A 21,681-nucleotide genomic window follows, 5' to 3' on the forward strand; every position below is an offset into this window, starting at 1 on the left:
TTTGCTGAGAGTACAGAAAGATTTACCACGATGTCACCTGGTATGGGAAATTTGACCTATGAAGAAATGTTGCTGTATAGATGATGTTGATTTTCACTGGAACACAGACGTTTGAGGGGCGACCTGGTAGATATTTATAAGATTGTGAATAGCATTGGAGAGTGTGAAATACATGAGACATTTGCCCACATTGCAGGTGTCAATTCCTTGTAAAGTCATTTTCAATTCGTGGTGCTGGGAGTTTAAAAGAGATGTGGTCGGCAAGTCTTTCAGACAAAGCATGGTGAGTGCTTGGAATGCTGCCAAGGGAAGTGGTGAAAGTAAATGTAACAGCAGTATTCACCTGAAAGAATGCATGCAGGTGAAGGAAATTGAAAGACACGGAGTTTGGAAGTGAAGACAGTTTTAACATGGAAGGGCAAAACGTGTCATCACAAGTTTGGTGGTCCAAAGGGCATTTTCCTGCGTTATTTTTTTATATGCCCTGCCACGTATGTTTGCATCAGCTGCATGCTTGGATATATATTGCAATCAGCCCTGCCACGTATGTTTGCATCAGTTGCAGGCATGTATATATATTGCAATCAGCCCTCGCCTTTGAACCACTTGTATAGTTTGTAAATATCTGATGCCATAAGACTAGCATTTACAGCACTCCAGTAGAAACATCTTTTAAAGCTGATAAATACCCTTAATTCCGATTCTTATTGTTCTGTGCGCTAAGCAAAATTCCAAACTAATAGTTTAACCATCATATTGTGAGCCCTTGTCTTATGTTAGGACCTTTCTACATTGCAAATTATGGAAAACCTAAGTAAATCTACATTCTCTATCTACCAGTTAGCACTCATCAAATCTGCTTGGTATGTTCCTAGTAACATGATATTTATAATTGTACAAAACAAAACATATTTTCCTTTACAGTAATCCAACCTGACAGTGATCACATTAAAACTTTCTGAACGTCTGGCAATTCCTTCCTGAATAAACTCCCTTAGCAGATTCTCTGCAATAATTGTTAGTCAAATGACCGTTCAGTTCCTGCTTTCTGTCTGAACTCCCTTCTTGAAGACAGGCGCCACACTGGAGCTCCACCAGTTTCGCTGGAACTTCATGGAATCAAAACATTTATGGAATAATTCAAACAATGCCACCAGTAATTCGGCTACCACATCTTTTAAAACCGGATATCAGTTGCTGCTAACTCGTTTGCCCTAATATCAGGCAGCATCTATGGAACAGGAGAATCGACGTTTCGGGCATTAGCCCTTCTTCAGGCTAATGCCCGAAACGTCGATTCTCCTGTTCCCTAGATGCTGCCTGACCTGCTGCGCTTTTCCAGCAACACATTTCCATCTCTGATCTCCAGCACCTGCAGACCTCACTTTCTGCCCTAATATCATCCTTGACTACCATTCTGGAAATGGGTGGTACATCTACTTGTTAGGTGCTTATTCTAGAATAGAAACAACCACTTCTGAGCTTTAGGAAATGCCTCCTGCAGCTACCTAGCTGGTGAAGGTGCAGCACTCCAGAAGCTTTTACTTCGAAATAAGCCTTTTGGAATATAACCTGGTGTCCTGTGATTTTTAACATCAATAAAGCCAGCACAGCAGTTGAAACCTTGAGATGGTCATGCACAGAGGAGATGCATAGAGGGAAAGGAATCCCCAGAATTCTGAAGAAATCACTCAGCCCATCGGAGGTATTGAACAAGAAGGAAGAAAGACATTCAGACCACCCTGACCGCTACACAGGAAGATGCGTCTCTTTAGCACATTGGACTTTTGGAAGAGGACGTGCCCAATCATGTCCTTCAATATATTCTGTGGGACGAAGTACAGGGTATTCAGTTCCTCAAGTCACGTGCACATGATTTAGAGGAGGGAACTGACGCTTCAATATGACAAGAAATGGCGCAGACTCTATACACATAGATTGTTCCATGTTGTTCCTGTTGGCTTCATTGTCTGTACTAATCACCTATTATTTTAAAAGTCTCTTGTTTTCGTAAATGTTTGTTCTAGGTCTCAACGAGTCAACTTCCCTCTCCGAAAAGACAAACTGGGTGTTCTCTGAGGAGGTTACAAACCGTTTGGAGTGTAAAACTTTTGTAGAATGAAGGTATTTGAGCTGCTGTCACATTTGAAAAACGCCATGCAGCTGTCTACCCATCTGATCAGTTTAATGAAAAGAAGAGCATGATATCATTTCACGTGCAATTGCTTTGTAAGTGGAATGGAGTAAGACGAGATTTAGAACATTTTCATTTAGATTTAACAAAGTCAACGATGATGGTTTTTCAGAAGCGCACTTAGGTTCGATGGAAATGAGAATATTAGGATGTTATTCCTCATGGTGATATTGAGACATGGATCAGTGCAGGACAAAAAGAATAATGAAAGTTGCGAGAAAAATTGGCTCGGCCTGATCTCAAGGCAGTGTTTGATTGAGGATATCATCACAGCATGTGAACACCAGTGAGCTTAATGCGATGGTTGTAAACTTTTCACTGGATGCAGTCAGCAATGATTCCTCGGATGTTAATGTGGGAGGAATTAGAAATTCATTATTAGTAAAAGCCAATGTGCAATTTGTATTTCGTAATTGTCGATGAATTACATTTTTGATTGGAAATGAATGCATTAATTTCCATCTATCTAAGATTAAAATATAACGCAGAACAAGTTATTTCAAACTGTTGTTATGAAGATGTGGGTGTACCTTGAAAGAGTTAAAAGCAACAGAACTACTGGTCACAGCACCAAGTATTCTTAATAAAGAAATAATATAACACTAGGTCAGGCAACACGATTAGTTCTTTCCTGGAGACAGTAACAAATTCGAATTCGGCCAATCAACTTAAATTATATCACGAAAAAGTACCAATTTCCAATCAACTTTGAATTGGATACAAATCGTAAAAGGCAAGAACACAATCCGATGATTTGGAGGATAAGACTGGGGGAAAATTGAACAGTTGAGAGGAGAACTGCCAAGTCCTTGCAGGAAAAATACTACTTAAAAAAATCTCTCTCAACAGTACCTTTTCGAACAGTAACCTGTGACACAGAAATTCCTAACAATGAGAAAATAAGACACAGGGAGATCCGGAGAAAATAATTTACAACTGTTTAATAGACAGAGTGAATCACCTACCAGGAACACCAACAACTGCGAGGATCGGATAGTAACCACCTTGAAAAACCCAAAGTACATATTTGATCTGCGATGTCAAAGGTAACCCTTCCACCGAAAGCCAGGAAAGACCATCAGATAAACTTCTGTCCGTTGTTCCGAAATTCCAGTCCATTGCTCTCATATTCAAATTTATAGTTTGAGCATTCCTGTCGACAGTTCGCATTCTGACCTCCTATCCCCCTCTCTGGAGCAGTTGATCCCTTTACTGGCAGAATTGAGGCTCCCACTGATACGATGGCTTGGCACACGAAAGGGAGTCCTTTATAAGACAAGAGGGAACATTCCAGTGACACATTCAGGATCCATGGAGACAAACATTAATCATGGTCACGAAGCAAGCAAGTTCAGTTAACCATTTCCAATTCAATAATTGCTCTCAATGTTCAAATTAAGGTAGACTACATACATATTTTCCTAGCAGGATGTCGGGGTCATGTTAGATGCATTGGAACGGTTGTGTATAATCATTCCACCTGCATCAGATCGAAGACTAACCCAAGAGGAATATATGGACAAAATTATACACCTCCAACCATAAAATGAGATATATATCCTGAAACTATTGTCCACTCAGATGTATTCTATAAAAAGTGAACGATTAAGCGAACTTTGAAACTTCATATCTGAGGATAAAAAATGTGAATAAAATATGCGTTTATAGCAGGACAAAGATGGTCATGAGTACGTAACTAGAGAATAGTATCTGATAAACATAATTCAAGTCATTATTCCAGGATTAGACATTATAGGTGAAGTTGGTCCTATTGATGTCACCTACGTCAATGAAGTGTGATCAAGTGATAATTTACTGGACTTCAATCAATGTGTACATGTGATATTAGTGAAGGGACAGAAAGCAGAGCGATCTGGGGAACATGGCTGTTCAGACTGGAGGAAAATAACATTTCCACGTCTTTGGTACTGGAATATTTCCTTTATGACGCATTATAAGAGGAGAATCTAAGATACATGTACAATGAGGAATGAAGGACGACAATATGAATGGTGTAGAACAATTCATGAATGTAGAGAATGCCTTTCTGAACACGATAATGTATCTCTGAAAGTTCTATGAAATAAGATCACTAAAACGTAATCATAATGTTGCGGATTATCAAAACAGAAGTATAGATTTAAAAAATGGAAACGCTACCCAAACTTAAAAATCATAATTTAAAATCTCAACTAATCACATCTCTCAGTGAGATACTTTCTTCTAGTCTCTGACACAGCCTGTGCGTTTCAAGTTTCTGCTGTTATCATTCCCGTTTATTTGGAAGTGAAATGAACATCTTTTACCTGACCCGTCAATCTCCCCTCATCCTGATAGATCTCCCCCACGTCCTGGTTAGCACGCCTTGTTCTCTCACTCACTCTGTTTCTCCCCAACTCTCCTCTATCTCAGGTCATCTCCCTTCTTTCTGTCTCTCTCTCTCTCTCTCTCTCTGACTCTCTACGTCTGTCTCCACGTGATAGATCTCCCCCAAGTCCTGGTTCGCACGCCTTGTTCTCTCACTCACTCTGTTTCTCCCCAACTCTCCTCTATCTCAGGTCATCTCCCTTCTTTCTCTCTCTCTCTCTCTCTCTCTCTCTCTCTCTCTCTCTCTGACTCTCTACGTCTGTCTCCAGTCAATATGTCTACTCCAAATCGTGCAGTTGGAGAGCTCGTGGACTCTCAAAGGGCTTATTGGATGCCATATATGCTGTAAAAAAGTCTGAGGTTTACTGTCAAACACCAAATACTTTGAGTGCCTGTGGAGACAAGTTGGTCCTGTGAAGAGGACACAGTTTGCAAACATTAATTATTTCTGCCTGTTCTTATCTGATATTCAGCTGCCTCGAATTGTCCCATTAATCAACCTATATTTAATTAAATTCGAATGGTTGGAAAGAAATACATCAAACCATTATTCAATCAGGATTTAATACAGAATGAGATTGCAGAATATTCCAAGCAATAAAACAAACGTATTGCAGCACAACAGACGTGAGAAAAGTAGGAGATTATGTTACAAGTATTTCCAAGTTCAACATCTAAACAGAACAAATCGTCTCATTCGAACATTAAAAGGAAAGCAACGATTCTGCTGTTTGTCGAGGAAATGATTATGAGCATTATGTTGAAAAAAACAGTACATTCAGTTGATATTTTCAGTACATTAGAGCGCACTTCGATATTCCATGACTATTGTTGTTGAAAGCTGAGATCAATTGTGCCTGCAACTTTGCATTCAATGGCGCTGGCACATTCTTCGATCCTTCGAAGATATCCGACTGAAAATGACTATAATCGTACCGTCAATGTGATTCTGGAAGGTAACACTCAGTAATAGATCATAGAATATTACAGCGCAGTGCAGACCCTTCGGTCCTTGATGTTGTGCCGACCTGTGATAACAAGCAGAAGCCCATCTAACTTACAATATACAATTTCCACACACACACAGACACACAATATATATATATATATATATATATATATATATATATATATATATATATATATATATATATATATCCAATGACCAATTTCCATGTCCTTACAGTTGGCGAGTCTACTATTGTTGTAGGCAGGGCGTTCCACACTCTGAGTAAAGAAGTTACCTCTGTCATCTGTCCTATATCTACCACCCCTCAATTAAAAGCCAAGCGATCACTATCCGAGAAAAAAGACTCTCCCTGTCCACCCTAACTCTCGAATCATCTTATATGCATCAATTCAGTCACGTCTCAACCTTTTTCTCTTTAATGAAAACAGCCTCAAGTCCCTCAGCATTTCCGCATCAGACCTTCCATCAGACCAGGCAACATTCTGGTAAATCACCTCTGCTCCCTTTCCAAAGCTTCTATATCCCTGCTTACAATGTGTAAACCATAAGTGTACGCAATTATCCCACTAAAGCTGTGTCACAGATTTTCATATTGCAACATGACCTCATGTCTCCGAACCTCAATCCCTTTACGAATAATGTGTAGCATATCGTATGTCCTTTTAACAATCCCATCAACGAGTTGCGTCTTTCAGAGATCAATGTACATGGGCACTGTGAACACTCTCCTCATCTACAGTACAATGAATCTTTATTTAGCCCAGTAGATTGTATTCCTGTAGCTCCTAGCAAAGTGAATCACTTACACTTTTTTGCATTAAACACCATTTGCAACTTCTCAGCCTCGCTCTGCAGCTTATCTGTGTAACTCTGTCGCCTTCAACATCGATCAGCACTATGCATAACTCCACCAAATCTAGTAGCATCTGTAAGTTTACGAACCCGTCCTCATCCCAGTGATTTATAAAAATGATAAACATCACTACTCCAAAACAGATTCTTGCGGTTTTCCTCTCGCAACTGAACTCCGGGACAAACATTTACCATCAATTACCATTCTGTGTCTTCTTTCAGCTCGTCAATATTTGATCCAAACCGCTAACTCATCCTCAATCCCGTGCTTCGTATTTTCTCCATTAGCTTACTGTGGGGAACCTTTTCAACGTCTTACTAAAATCTGTAAAAACAACATCAACCGTTTTAGTCTCTTCCACCGATTTGGTCACCTTGTCAAAGAACGCAATTAGCTTTCTGAGGCACGGCCTACCCTTTACAAAACTGTGTTTATTATTCGTAATCAAATTATTGTTTTCTCAATGATTTTCAATCCTATCCCTTATAACCATTTCCAACACTTTACCCACAACCGACGTAAGGCAACTTGGCCTACAATAGTTAGGCTTGTCTCTACTCCCATTCGTGAACAAAGTCACAACAATTGCTCTCCTGCAGTCTTCTGGCACAATTCCTGGATACAACGACGCCATAAACATCAAAGTGAAAGGCTCTGCAAATCGTCCCTGACTTCCCAAAGAATCCGAGGATAAATCCCATCCGGCCTAAGGATCTTACATATTTTCCTACGTTCCTGAATTGCTAACACCTCTTCCGTGTAAACCTCAACCCGGTGTAGGCTCGCGTGATGTAAGTCTCCGTGACATTAATAGCAGCTTGCATTCAAAATATTACTTGATTCGCGTAACTGTCATCCAATGACGTCGGCGTCACTGAGTACACACGGCCCTCCTCCCACATCCCACTATGTGCCATCATTGATCATCATTGATCAGAATCGAGAACAAAGTGTTTTTTTTCCGGTTAGAGAGGAAAGAACTAATGAAACCTGACGGGCAACATATTTTTCACAGAAGGTCGTACGCATATCGAATGAGCTACCAGTGGAAGTGTTACAGGTAAGTAAATTAACAACAATTAGAAGGGATTTGTACAAGTAAGAGGATAGGAAAGGTTTAGAAGGATACAGGGCAAGTGGAGGGAAATGTGGTTAGCGTTGATGGACATTTCGGTCAGCATGGAATAATGTTACGACAAAGGGCCTCTCTTCATTATGTAGGACGCTATGACTCATTAACTCCGTGACTTCCATCAGGCCAATAAAATGTATCTATCTTTCTAACGTTCTCCAGCTCGTACAATTCATTTCTACTCCTACAATATTCTCACAATGAAACTATTATCCTTCAACGTGCAATGTTTTTGATTTTCCACTGAATGTCTGTCAGCACACGAGTCACCACTGCACAAACATTTCTCTGAGACTAAGTGTGACAGACGAGGCCAGACCACCCAAGATATCCTTGAACAGGCAACCCAGACCACGAGTTTTAATTTGTTTCGGTAAGTGTACATTGAAAATTACCCATAGTATGCTGGCTGGGATGGCTACCAGGTGTGAAAATAGACAATAAATTATTCAAGATAAAGCTTACAATTGAACACAATGAATAAAGAAGCCCCACAGAATCCAGTCTATCGAAACTAGACAAAATTATACTGTTCTCAATGTACACGACAGTCCCAATAATCAAACCCCCTTCAAACACATTTTAAAAATGAAACAGATGCTTACAGGTTGAAGCTAGAAGGGCAGAAAGCGAGAGTTTAGCACACTGTTTCCACACAGCTTACTGTTGAACTCCTAACCATTTATGGACTGAACGAAACTGCTCCACTAGAGAGCTGACTACTCCCCTTTAATTTACAGGTCACTTCTAAAACATGACCGCTTTGGCTTGAAGACTCACCTGTTTACACCTAAACAAAAAAGCATCTCAATACCCTTTATTCGGTGTAACAACCCAATCCAATCAGCACCGGGAGCGTTTTATTGCCCTCCTGAAAAAAAAGACACAGAATCCATGAGAAAAGGAATAACTTTTAGACAAAGCAACCAGCTTTGTGACAGTAGTCTTCAGCACATACAACTAACCTTAATTCGGTACTGTGCTCCATCCCTGAATACTTATCTATCCTTGTCATCTGCAGCCATTTCGTTAAGCTCCACTGTCACTGCAAGAGAATGTGAGGGGTGTGAACGCTAGAGATTGCAGTTAAACAAAGTGTGGTGCTCGGAAATTAGAGCTGGTCAGGTAGCATCCGAGGAGTGAGAACTGATTTTTGAGCAGAAGCCCTTCATCAGGAATATGGAGGTGCCCAAGGGGGCTGAGAGTTAGTTGGGAGAGGATTGGGCTTGGAGGAAGTTAGTTGGGAAATTGATAGGTAGATGAACGTGAGGTGTAGTGGTGGAGTAGAGAGGTGAGAAAGAAGATGGATAGGTAAGACAGTTCAAGAGGGCAGTACTGAGTGTGACGGTTGTGTCTGGGGTAAGGTGAAATCACTGAAACACTCCCTCTATTCTCTCACTGAGAATGTAATCATCCAGATGACTATTATATTTTACAAGCATGCTTGCTTCCACCATATCTACTGGCAGTGCGTTTCAATCTTCTACCACTCTCTGTATAAAAATAATTTCCACCCAAATCCCACTGGAGCATTCCCACTGTTTCCTTGAACCTGTGCACCTATGTAACTGAAACTTCTAATATGGGAACAGTGGTCTGACTATCCACCCTATCTGTGCCTCTCATACGTTTGTAGACCTCTGTCAGGTCTCCCCATGCCGCCATCTTTCCAGTGAAAACAATCTTAGTCTTCTTAACCTTTTTTCATAGCTAATAACCTCGAGATCAAACACTATCCAGTGATCGTTCTTTGCCCTCTCTCCAAACCTTGCACGTCCTTCAAGTAGTGTGGCGACCATAATTGCAGACAATAATCCAAATACGGCCTCATTTTGGGTTTTCTTTGAGTTTTTTTGAGAACATCTTGCACTCTTGGCCCCAACTGACGAAGGCATTCATGTCACATACTTTCCTAATCACCTTGGCCAACTGTTTTGTCACATTTAGGGAACTGTGTGCCTCCACACCCAGATATGTCTATATTTTAATGTTTCTATAAAAAACTTCTTTACTTAAAATTTAAAATTTCACTGTTTCACTTTTAGTCAGGAACAAATCCTAATTTTGCCCAATGACTGCCTTGCAAGCAGGCTTGCAGATCTCCCCGTGGATGTTGATGATGCCTGATGATGGACTTTTGCCTGAAACGTCGATTTCCTGCTCCTTTCATGCTGGCTGACCTGCTGTGCCTTTCCAGCACCTCTCTAATCTAGTTCTTATCTCCAGCATCTGCAGTCCTCACTTTCTCCCCGAACCTGAACAGTGTTCAAGGGTTTGCGCTTCAGCAGTTACATTTTGCTCTAAAGTCTCTGAATGCTTGAAGATTTGTGAAAGTAATTTTATCAAATGTGAACATATTTTTCTGGCTGAGGTGGCAATAACTGACTGAATGTCTTCCTACAGTGGGAACTGCGGAATAGCCTCTCCTCAGTGTGGGTACTCTTCAGGAAACAGTTTGCAAATTTGGGAATAAGCAATAGGTTTGATGAATGCATGAATCCATTCACAAACATGGGACAGGGGAGTGTTCTCTCCGATGTGACCTCACTGGTGGCGCTGTAAAATTAACAATCAGCTGAAACTCTCAAAATCAATTGGAGTATATTTTTCTCCAGGTTCATCTCAACCTCCATTTGCAGAATGTTGAGATGAACCAAGCCTTCAACACTTCTAACTGTAGATTGTTGCAAGTACGTCAACCTTGGCTTCTGCACTCATGAAGTTCCCTATCCCATCAATGACGACTGGGATATTTCTGGAGCTTGCATCTCCAAAGTTTAAGTGTCCTTAATGTTCCAGCTAGTATACTGCAGTTCGCTTCGAACTGTCTACCTGCTTCTGCTTGAATGTGATCTCTGATGAGAGTTCATAATGTTCCCTTGCAGAAATTGCAGTTACTCTGTCGTTATTACTATTAGATTAGATTGCAGTGTGGAAACCGGCCCTTCGGCCCAACAAGTCCACACCGACACGCCGAAGCGCAACCCACCCATACCCCTACATTTACCCCTTACCTCACACTACGGGCAATTTAGCATGGCCAATTCACCTGATCTGCACATCATTGGACTGTGGGAGGAAACCGGAGCTCCGGGAGGAAACCCACACAGACACGGGGATAACGTGCAAACTTCACACAGTCAGTCGCCTGAGGCGGGAACTGAACCCGGGTCTCTGGCGCTGTGAGGCAGCAGTGCTAACCACTGTGCCACCGTGCCGCCCATATTGTGTTTGCAATATGCTTTCTTTCGAGGCTTCGAAAATGTGCTCAGTACACCTTGTAGATGCGATGGTTATGAAGAGGGCTGATTTGTAGTGGACGGTGTCGAGCTGCCTAAGTGCTGCTGTACACATTCAGGCAAATGGAGGGAATTCCATTACACTGCTGAGTTTTAGATGTAGGCCATACATCACGGAATCGGGAGATGAGTTAGTTATCGTAGGATGTTTCTTTCTGATTTGCCACTGATCTATCATATGTATGTCGTGAGTCCAATTCTGTTCCTATGCAATCTCAATCTCCAGGATATTGTTAGTAGGCGATTTAGTGGTGATGATGTCATTGAATGTCAAAGGGTTCGATTCTCTCTCATGGACATGGCTATTTTGAACACCTTTTCTCACACAAATGCTTTTGTCACTTGCCAGCCTACGGCTGACTGTTGTCCAAGTCTTACTGTATTTTGACGTGGACTGACTTTGTCACCTTTCGAGTTACAAGTTGTGAAATAATGAGACAACTTCATCACATGTGACCATGATAAGGCCGAAGCTTTTTTGGTGGTTTTCCCATACACCTACTGCCATTCTCCTTTGAAATGTTTGTAGGTTTTTATGGTGCCTTTTAATAAGCCTTGGTGCATTTCATCTTGAATATATTAATCTCTGCTATGACTGAGTTTATCAGTGGTGGAAGCGAAGGATATTTGTGGATGTGACAGCACAAAGTGGAATATTTTTTGTCCTGGGGCATTCCTAGACTTAATCTATCATACACTTGACTTTCATCTTACTGATATTGGAAAGGCTTTCCGGAGTCAGGAGGTGAGTTCTTTGCTGCAAATGGCCTGGCCACTGACCTGCTCAAAAAGTTAGAGTTAATTATGTAGTTAGTCAATTTCTGCACATTGGTAACAAGCGAGAAGCTGTGGAAATATTTTTGGGGGGACTCAGTGATGATAATGCAATGAATATAAAACACGGATGGTTTGATTCTGTTTTTGTATTGATTAGCTTTTGTGCGGTGTGAAAATTATTTGCACTTGCAGACTAAAGCAGGATATTTTACACATCTTAATTCATTCTATCATGGACTGCTTTGAGTATCTGTGGAATGCGAAAATCAGGGCATTTTATCACGTCTGACCTCATTATGGAGAGATCTCTCGAGAAGCAATTGAAAATGGTTCAGCCTCGGTCACACTCTGGCCTGAGCAATTCGTGCACAGATGTCTTGGATATCGAACCCTTGACACTAACCATAACCCTTTTGGCCAGTAATTACTTAAAAAAACAGAGTGTTCCACTCAAACTCCGATGAACTATAATGTTACTCGGGCTTCCAGCGTCATACTGAATAATATTCTGTCTCGATGTTAATGGCAATTACGCTCACTCCTGTTCTGGGTTTCCACGCTTTTTAAAGTTTAGAAAGAGTTCAGGAACTGAATGACACTGACAGAATACTTACTGAGCAGGTTACTGCTGAACAAATGTTGATCGATCACATTATTGATGACACATTAATTTACGTGGCCATGGTCGATAGTTAAGTGAATGGTTGTAAGGTACTTTCTCTGCGTTTTCTGTACTGGACATAGTTGCGCAATTAATCACATTCTTCGTGTTTTCGTAATATTATTGCTGTAGTGGAATGGCTTGGCTATGAATACCACAGTTTCTGGAGTTAAACGTTGCCTTGGCTGAGAGACTTCGATGTTTCCAGTCTCCCAGCCCTTTCTTGATATCTTGTGTAGTGTCTGAAGATTGACATCTGTCATGCTGGGGAAGCACATGAAGCAGTGAAAATGGATCATCTGCCGGACGTCTCTGAGTGACGCTTCTTCAAAATATTTCAGCCTTGTCTTTGCCCCGATCAGCTTGATTCCACGCACACAAAAAAAAACTGAGATTGAGTTGTTGGAGAGCAGGCTGCTCCTCCAGTGGTCTGTTTCATTGCCAACATCTTCTACTACTAAATTTTGAAGAAATGCAGAGCTTCGATCGGAACCATTGTTTGTTCATCACCATGCATGGTGTTTGGCATTCCCGTCGCCCTGTTTCATAGCAAAAGACCATAAGGGATCATTCATTTTGTCCCCCCATATCTAAGGTATACATCGCACAACACCAGGTTACAGTCCAACATGTTTATTTGGAGAAATAAGCACTACTTTTTCATCAGTTGGTTGTGAAGCTGAAACATGAGACACAGAATTGAGAACAACAGATTGCAGTGTCATGTAGCTGAAATGACATATTGAACAAATGTAGATTGTCTTTTATCTTTTTACATGAGTTTGTTAGTTTCAGTTCTTAAATATGTAAATCCCAGAACCTCTTTTAAGTCACATTCTCAAGATAGCTTATGGTTTTGTAACCAAACATGCCATATCAACTCAGGCAATACATTAAACATTTGAGGTTGAATGCTTCCGTCAACCCACATAATCTCCAACACATTATAATTGAAGCAATTGTCCAGTTTTAATACGAATAACTATCCTAAAGCTTTCTCTGCCTTTCAGTTTCTTTACCGTGGAGAACAGGGTTCCACCCTCAGGAAGGTCAGAGACAAGAAAACAAAAGCGGAGCTTGTTCTTTCTTTCCGGTCCTTATGCCTGTTCACTGAGCGGCAGAATTCGTCACTCTTTGCTGCTGAGGTGTTCAGTAACACGAGAAATCCCCTCAAATCTGACTGATACAGACAAGCAGTCAATGGCGTTTGATTAACTTCTTTGGAAAGTTAGTGTAAATGTTGGGATTGGTTTCCTGGAGGCTATTTTATAAGTTGCTGTGGACATTTAGGAAGACCAGGACATTTGGTAGGCCATTAGGGATGCGTCATTCTTACAGTATCCGGGTCTCTAATGTTTCAAAGAAATGAAGCACAGACTGCAGAGACGGGAATCTCCGTAGAATGGAATGCTCAGTCACATTCAGATCAGCCAGGATCTTATTGAATGGGTAGCAGATTAGAATGGCCGGCTCCTACAACTTATTGATGCATGTACGTTTGTTATAAGCCACCATTCCTTCTCCCTCAGTATGTCATGCATCTCGAGAGTGAATTCGTGGTTTCTGATCCACGGACAGGTTCCTGTGTAACTCACTGGCCTCCATACTGTCCAGTGTAACAGTCTTGATCAGTTGAGCAATTTTGTGTTCGCTTGTTGTTGCTGTGGAATAGGGTTTGGGGACCAAAATGGCCTTTTCAAACTTTTAAAAGTCCAATTGACTGAAAACCTTTCTTTTGCTTCTGCAAAACATAGTGAAAATCTGAATGATATTTGTAGCCGTTTTTTCTTCTTCTCACCGTCACTGAGCAATCATGCTGAATGATCGTGCTTTTGTACAGCAGATTTCAGAAGCTGAGTGGCATCCTTATGATCCAATGTGACAAGCTTCCCGAAGTGAATGACAGAACAAGGTCCTCTGCAAATGGCTGTAGAGGCTGAATGACCTCCTGCTTTTCACATCGAACTGACTCAAGAGATGGATTGTCCTCCTCCTGTTCTCCTGTATCCGGCTCAAGATGCTAAATGACTCCCTGCTGTTTTTCTCTAAATGACTCTGGAGGTTAATGGGTTACTCTTTTCCATAATACATTATGATAGAAAGGTATCGCATGGAAGACTGTTGAGTGAGGATATATCTCACAGGATCCCGGAAGAGTCGACAAATTGGATAGAAATTAGGCCTGAAACAAAAAGACAAGAGGGTGTTGGTCGAGGACTGTTTTTTTGCGTACTGGAGGCACGTGAACAACAATGTGCAACAAGGATGGGTGCTGAGTCCACAGTTGTCCATCATCTATGTTAGTGACTTTGATGATAATATCAGAGTTTCTTTTAGGTAGCTTTGCGGACAACAAAAATGTGGCGCTATAATAAACAGTGGAAAATGTTACCTCAGAACGCAGTAAGGTCTTGATAACTGCATCAGTTGACTGAGCGTGGCAAATAAAGTTCAACTTTATTTTCGTGTTTCAAATCAGTGCAAGACTTACAAATCAATCATAGGTGGCTAGGTAGTTAAAGAACAAAGTGTTATAGAGGTGCGGGTTCATAGCTCCTTGAAAGTAGACTCGCAGATACACACGGTGATAAGAAGACTTTCATCATGCTTTCTTTCATCGGTCAGAACACTGAATATGGGAGTTTGGAAGATTTTCTGAAGCTGTACTCAATGTCGTAAGTTCACATTTGGAGTACTGCGTTCAGTTGTAAGTATATTATTCAGACAATGTAATTCATAAGAGATTTCCTACGATGCTGCCTGAACTGGAAGATTTGAGTTTAAGGAGTAGCTAAATAGGATTGGAGCTGGTTTCTTGGGAGAATAGCAGACTGAGAACATCTTGTTAAAGGTTATGAAAACATGAGACGCATAAATAAGGTAAATTGCGAACAGGTTTACCCATGGTAGGTGTGTTTAAAATGGGAGGACACAGTCTTACGGTGAGAGGGAAGAGACGCTAAAGGTTCTGCAGGAGTAAATATTTCACATATACATTGGAGAGTGTCTTGTAAGGGAAGCTAGATGTTGGGGTGGACGTGAGCACTATTTCGTCATTTAAAAAAAAAATGTTTAGAACTGTTCATGGATGGATTAGGAATGGAACGATATAGGGCAAACACACTCAATTGGATGGAGATGAGTTGGCAAAACTGGGCAGCATGGGCAATTTGGACCGAACAGCCATTGCTGTAAACCACTATAATTCGATGACTGTATGTTTCTTGTAGACAGAAACAATGGGAAACCAGTAGATGTGATACAGTTGGATTTTCAGGAGGCTTTCTTTATGAAGCAATACAATCAGAAGAAAAATGCAGTGAAGTGCAATTGACGGAAAATATGCAAATTAAACGTGCGATTTGTTCCTGGTTCAGAACAGCGAGAATCAATATGAGTGGATTTACGAAATAACATTGGAAATTGAAAAAATCTATAATTTTGCAATAACCACTGTAACGATCCTGTCCCTTTTTCGAGGTCATTTTGTCTTTTTTAAATTTTTTATTAGGGTTCGTAAAGGTACCCACTTGTCAGGAAATGCTTACTTTGAACAATGTAGGTCAGTGGCCAGTTTTCCTGATCCATTTTTTTTCAAGTTTGGTTTTGTGCTCAGCAGGCAGTGAAACGACAACACTATAACAGGGCAGCAGCTGCAGTGAAAAGGGGTTCCATGCTTCAGCAAATGGGTTCTGACTGGTTTTGTCTCTGAAATCTCTTTGGAAGGTAATTTCTGCTGCTCGTAATATCTGTGTTTGAACTTACCTTCTGTCAAGGCGTGCGTTTTTGGGACGTGGCGGGAATTGCAATAGCTTCATTAAGTTGCGATGGAGTGACTTGGGGTTTGAAATAAATTAATCTGTTCTAAATTCTGTTTCGTTTTGCTCTTGTTTCCAGTATAGTGCTTATTAAATTCTGTTTTGCTCAAGGCCAAGTAATTTGACCAGCTGAGTCAATCAGGGATTATCCACTTCACATCTGCTCAAGCAACTAAAAAAAGTTAGGATCAGGGCTACTTTGTTAATATGTTTTCAGGGGGTCTGGTCTGGTCCATAATAGATTGGGAATTCTTGGCCGGATATATTACATAGTCCAAATTTGGGACTGTGGTGTTTGGCCTCAAAGGCAGCGAATGCAATGTGTCAGAGCATTTTGTTATGTGTGCTGAATTCATTTGTTTTAAACAGTGTTTGGTGTCGTAATAGCTTTCACTAAGAGGTTTCTGGGGAAGCAAAAATGAATTGGGAGCTTTATGAAAATAAAACAAACAAGGCCAAACAGCTGTAACACGGCAGACAAGCTGAAGTTCGAGTTATCTTCATTGGTGAGAAAACGAAAAAGAGTGACATTAGTACCAGGGCCCCGAGTTCGGTTCCAGTAGAATTTGCAGATTTTCCTCGTGTGTACGTGGGTCCATTCTTGGTGCTACAGTTACTTCACACAGTTCAAAAATGTGATTGCTAGATGATCATGCTAAATTGCATATAACTTTCCGGGATGTGCACATTAGATGTGTTAGTCGGGGAAAATGCAGCAAAATAAGTTAGGGGAATGGGTCTGGGTGTGGACTTGTTGGACAAAATAGCAAGTTTCCACATTGTGGCATTTATCTGCTTCTAACAATTGAAAATGAAACAGCTTGAGTTGGAGATAAAAGAAAGAGAAAAAGAAATGAAATGAAAAAGCAGAGGAAAGAGACAAATAGAAAGAATCGGCCTTGTAGAACAAAAGGAAAAGGACACGAATGGATTAGAAGGATATAGGTCAATGCACGGAAATGGGGTTAGCATTATGGGCATATTTGTCAGCTTGGATCAGTTTGGGACAAAGGGCCTATCTACGTGCTGTAGGGCACCATTACTCTCTGACAGACTCGCTTTAGCATAACATAAACGAAAGAGGAGAAAGGCCATGGCCGGGGTGGCACGTTGGCTCGGTGGTTAGCACGACTGCCTCACCTACCGGGTTCAATAACAGCCTCTGGCGACAGTCTGTGTGGAGTTTGCATTTTCTCCCGTGTCTGTGCTGGTTTATACTGAGTGCTCCAGTTTCTCCCCACAATCGAATAATGTGCAGGTCAGGCGTATTGGCCATGCTAAGTTGACCATAGACTTCAGTGCTCTCGTAGGAACGCAATAGGTCTGGGTGGATTATTCTTTGGAATGTCCATGTGGACTTGTTGAGCCGAAGAGTCTGTTTCCACATTGTAAGGAATCTAATAAAAGAAAGGGAAGGAGTTTGAACTTCAGAAATTCACAAGTAGACAGTAAAATCGGCTTAAATGATAAAAATGAAGGTATAAAATGAGTTCAGTGATTGTGAAAGAGATTTTGAGCTTGGTGTTGGCATTACAACATTTCAGTATTTTTGTATCTGAGACAATCATGTACATCGTAGCAAAAGGCTTGGTAAGTGCCATGGACCAGGCCAGTTTCCTCAAAAGAAGGTATCCCTGACGCTAAATGTGGTCGTTGTTTAAAGCCGGTGTGAAGTGAATCCTCCAGGAGAGAATCTCCTTGACGAACCACTTAGTTTTAATCAAAACAGAATTTATTTACAAGATTACTGAATAAAACACAAAGAACAGAAAACAGAATATCGAATAACGTAACCTCTATGATAACTCAACAGATCTTCCCAAGTTAATGATGCTGTTCAAAATATTTGCAACAACTCCCACAAACACCCTTTGACACAAAGGTGAAATCAAACAGAGGATTTTACAGAACAGAAATCGGACAGAGAGCACCAGCTTGGATCTGCTTATTTGGGTCCAGCAGCGTTTTTCACACTACAGCTAAAAAACAATCCAAACCAGATAAAACCTGAGTTGACAGAACTGGGCACTCACCGTTCATCGTACAAGCGATTTTGTCAAACATAAAAGCCTTCTACTTGAGGCAGTATCTTCGCTATGATAAAATTGCTCCTAAAGCATTTTAACCCCAGACCTTTTTTTCGGAGTTTGTGTCGTTTATGACTCTGTGAATAAAAAGCCAATGACAGCATGACGTATTTAAAGGAGCACCTTTGTCATACCTCCAACCTTAAAAAATAAAAGAATTATCAATATCAATATGAATATGGTTTCATTTCAAAACCCCTTGAATCGAAATTGTTAGTACTCTAAAACACAGGTATACATTGCATTCACTATAAACGTGCAAACATGCACAACTACATTACATTTCAGTCTGTTGAACTCCTGCCATCGAACGATTTCGTTTTTCATTCGAGTCTCCAGAATGCATCAGCAATCACGTTTTGTCGCCCTACCACACGTACAATTTCCAAAGTGAATGGCTGTCACAAGTTCGACCTTCACAGTCAGCCATTTTGTCGTTAAATCTCTCCACAAACTTCAGTGGGTAAAACTCAGTGTACATGATTGTCTCAGATACGTTACCGGTAACAAAAATACTGAAATGTTGTAATGCCAACACCAAGCACAAAATCTTCTTCACAATCATTGAATATATCTGCTGATGAATGTTCAACTTGTTGTCAAAATATCCGACAGGTCTCTTCTATCTTTTTTTCGTTTTCTTGCAGGAACACAACAACGATATCCACATGAGTTGCATTGATAGCCACCGTGAATATCTTTGTGAAAGTAGGTGTGGCCAGTACCAGGGAAGTGGTTAACACGGTTTTCAGGCTTTCAAATGCGTTCTGGCAGTTCGTTCTGCAGTGAATATTCTAGCCTTTCTTTAGCAATTCAGTGAGTGTAGGAACCACACTGCTACAATTCGGAACAAACATTAGATGAAATCCACCCAATTGAAGGAACCGTAGCATTTTCTTTCCGTTGATGGAATGGGATAATATGCAATCACCTTTGTTTTTACATCCCTTGTGTCCGTTTGTGTCCAGTTACATGGCCAAGGAAGATGACTTTGGCTTTGCCAAATTAACGTTTACACAAATTTAGCACCAAGAGTGTCTTCTGAAGTCGATCGAACAAGTCTGAAAAATGTTGTAAATACCCCTTCCATGTGTGACTAAAAATCACCAAGTCCTCAATATATATGACGCAGTTGAGTAATCCGGCATAACCTTATTGGCTCGTATCTGAAATGGGGCTGGTGTTTCTTTTTTCATGTCAGTTGGCATTATTTTAAACTAATACAGTCCATTCGAATTTGGATAGCCGAAATTGCTTTCGCTCTTTGTGACAAAGTCTCCTGCCAGTATACTCTGAGCAAGTCCAACGTAGAAATATGTTGTTTCTCGCACATTCTCACCACAGTCTTCCAAACGTGGAATCGTGAATACATCACCCTTTGTAACTGCACTGACTATTGAGTAGTCTATGCATTACACGTCAGTGTTATTTGATTTTGGCACCATTAGTATATGTGAGTTCCAGTGACTGCAACTCACTTCGATTATGTAGTCTTGAAGCATGCATTCAATCTCCTTTTTTAACAAGTGCCAACTTTAGAGCTTTATGCCTTTAAGAATGTTACTTAATTAGAACAGCATCTCCTGTAACTAAATCATGATAATTAAGCTAGTACTTTACAGGTTATTTTAATCTATATCACCATGTGATAGTAATAGCACTTTCAGGTCATTTAGACTTTCCTCTTGAAGGTAACACAATAATTTATCTCATTTTTTGTTAATTTCCTCACTGTCCAATTTTATTTGAGGACTGTCTAATTCAGAATCCTCAGAAATTCGTTCTTCGCTCTGTATTGTAATCAATAACACATTCTACTCTTGCTTTCCTTCACTGTCAAAATACCTTTTGAACATATTCACATGAGTCGGAGGAGTTGTTGACAGTGAGGAAGGATGTGGCAGGTTACAGCAGGATATAGAGAAGCTGCAGAGCTGGGCAGAAAGGTGGCAAATGGAATTCAATGTAGCTAAGTGTGAGGTGATTCACTTTGGGAAGAATAACAAAAAGATGGGGTACTGGGCTAATGGTCGGATACTTGGTAGTGTGGATGAGCAGAGGGATCTTGGTGTCCATGTACACAGATCTCTGAAAGTTGCCACCCAGGTAAATAGTGCGGTGAGGAAGGCATATGGCGTACTGGCTTTTATTGGTAGAGGAATTGAGTTCCGGAGTCCTGAGGTCATGATGCAGTTGTATAAGACTCTGTTGCGGCCGCATCTGGAATATTGTGTGCAGTTTTGTTTGCCATACTATAGGAAGGATGTGGAGGCACTGGAACGGGTGCAGAGGAGGTTTACCAGGATGTTGCCTGGTATGGAAGGAAGATCGTATGAGGAAAGACTGAGACACTTGGGCTGTTTTCATTAGAGAAAAGAAGGTTTAGGGGTGACTTGATTGAGGTGTACAAGATGATTAGGGGGTTAGATAGGGTTGACAGTGTGAACCTTTTCCCGCGTATGGAGTCGGGTATTACAAGGGGGCATAGCTTTAAATTAAGGGGGGTAGATATAGGATTGAAGTTAGGGGTAGGTTCTTCACTCAGCGAGTCGTAAGTTCATGGAATGCCCTGCCAGTAGCAGTGGTGGACTCTTCCTCTTTATGGGCATTAAAGCGGGCATTGGATAGGTATATGGAGGATAGTGGGTTAATACAGGTTAGGTGGGCTTGGATCGGCGCAACATCGAGGGCCAAAGGGCCTGTACTGCGCTGTATTCTTCTATGTTCTATGTTCTATGAGACGCTCCGCAAGATTTCTTTGTGACTGGTGTCCCTGTCAAGTAGTTCCCCTCACTCAATTTCCTTTCGACTTGATAAGGTCCACTTGTGTTTAAATGTTCACCTATCACTGGAAGTAACACTAAAACCTTATCCCAGAGAGCAAAATTGCGATTTTTTTTTTTGGTTTTTTGACTGCTTTCTGTTTAATTGTATGCTGTGATACGTTTGAATGCTGCCTAGTCAACTTCCCAGCTCTATTTAATGTGTCACTAAAATTTGGCACATATTTTAAATATGTGGTCTTTGATTCCTAACTAACTAAATCTCCCTTAATCAATTTTATTAGTTCTGTCACTTCATGACTCAAAACTAATGTCAATGGATTACATTTGGCCGAGTAATTTGGTGCATCTCTGATCACAAAAAGCACAGCAGAATTCCCTTGTCCCAATCAGCTCGATAGTCTTATTGCTAAGGCCTCAACATGGTCTCTAATGTCTGATGCCATCTTTCCAGCGCTTCCTGCGATTCTGTTTGGTCGGAAGTAGATGTGTGTAATTTTATTCCTCACCTATCCATAACTTGCTTGAATAAATTTAAAGTGAATTTTGAACTCTGATATGATTGTATCTCTGTGTAGTCATTTTCCAGTGAAAAAATTGAATAATTCCTCTGTAATTCTATTAGAAATTATATTGCATAATGGAACAACCTCTGGAAATCTAGTCGACAGATCCCTTATTATTAACAAATACTGATTCCTACTCTTTGTTTGAGATCGAGGTCCTGCACAATTAAGACT

Source organism: Chiloscyllium plagiosum, unplaced genomic scaffold, assembly GCF_037043375.1.
Source record: "Chiloscyllium plagiosum isolate Xiang-an unplaced genomic scaffold, Cpla_swu_hap1 HiC_scaffold_27, whole genome shotgun sequence".
Lineage (NCBI taxonomy): Eukaryota > Metazoa > Chordata > Chondrichthyes > Orectolobiformes > Hemiscylliidae > Chiloscyllium > Chiloscyllium plagiosum.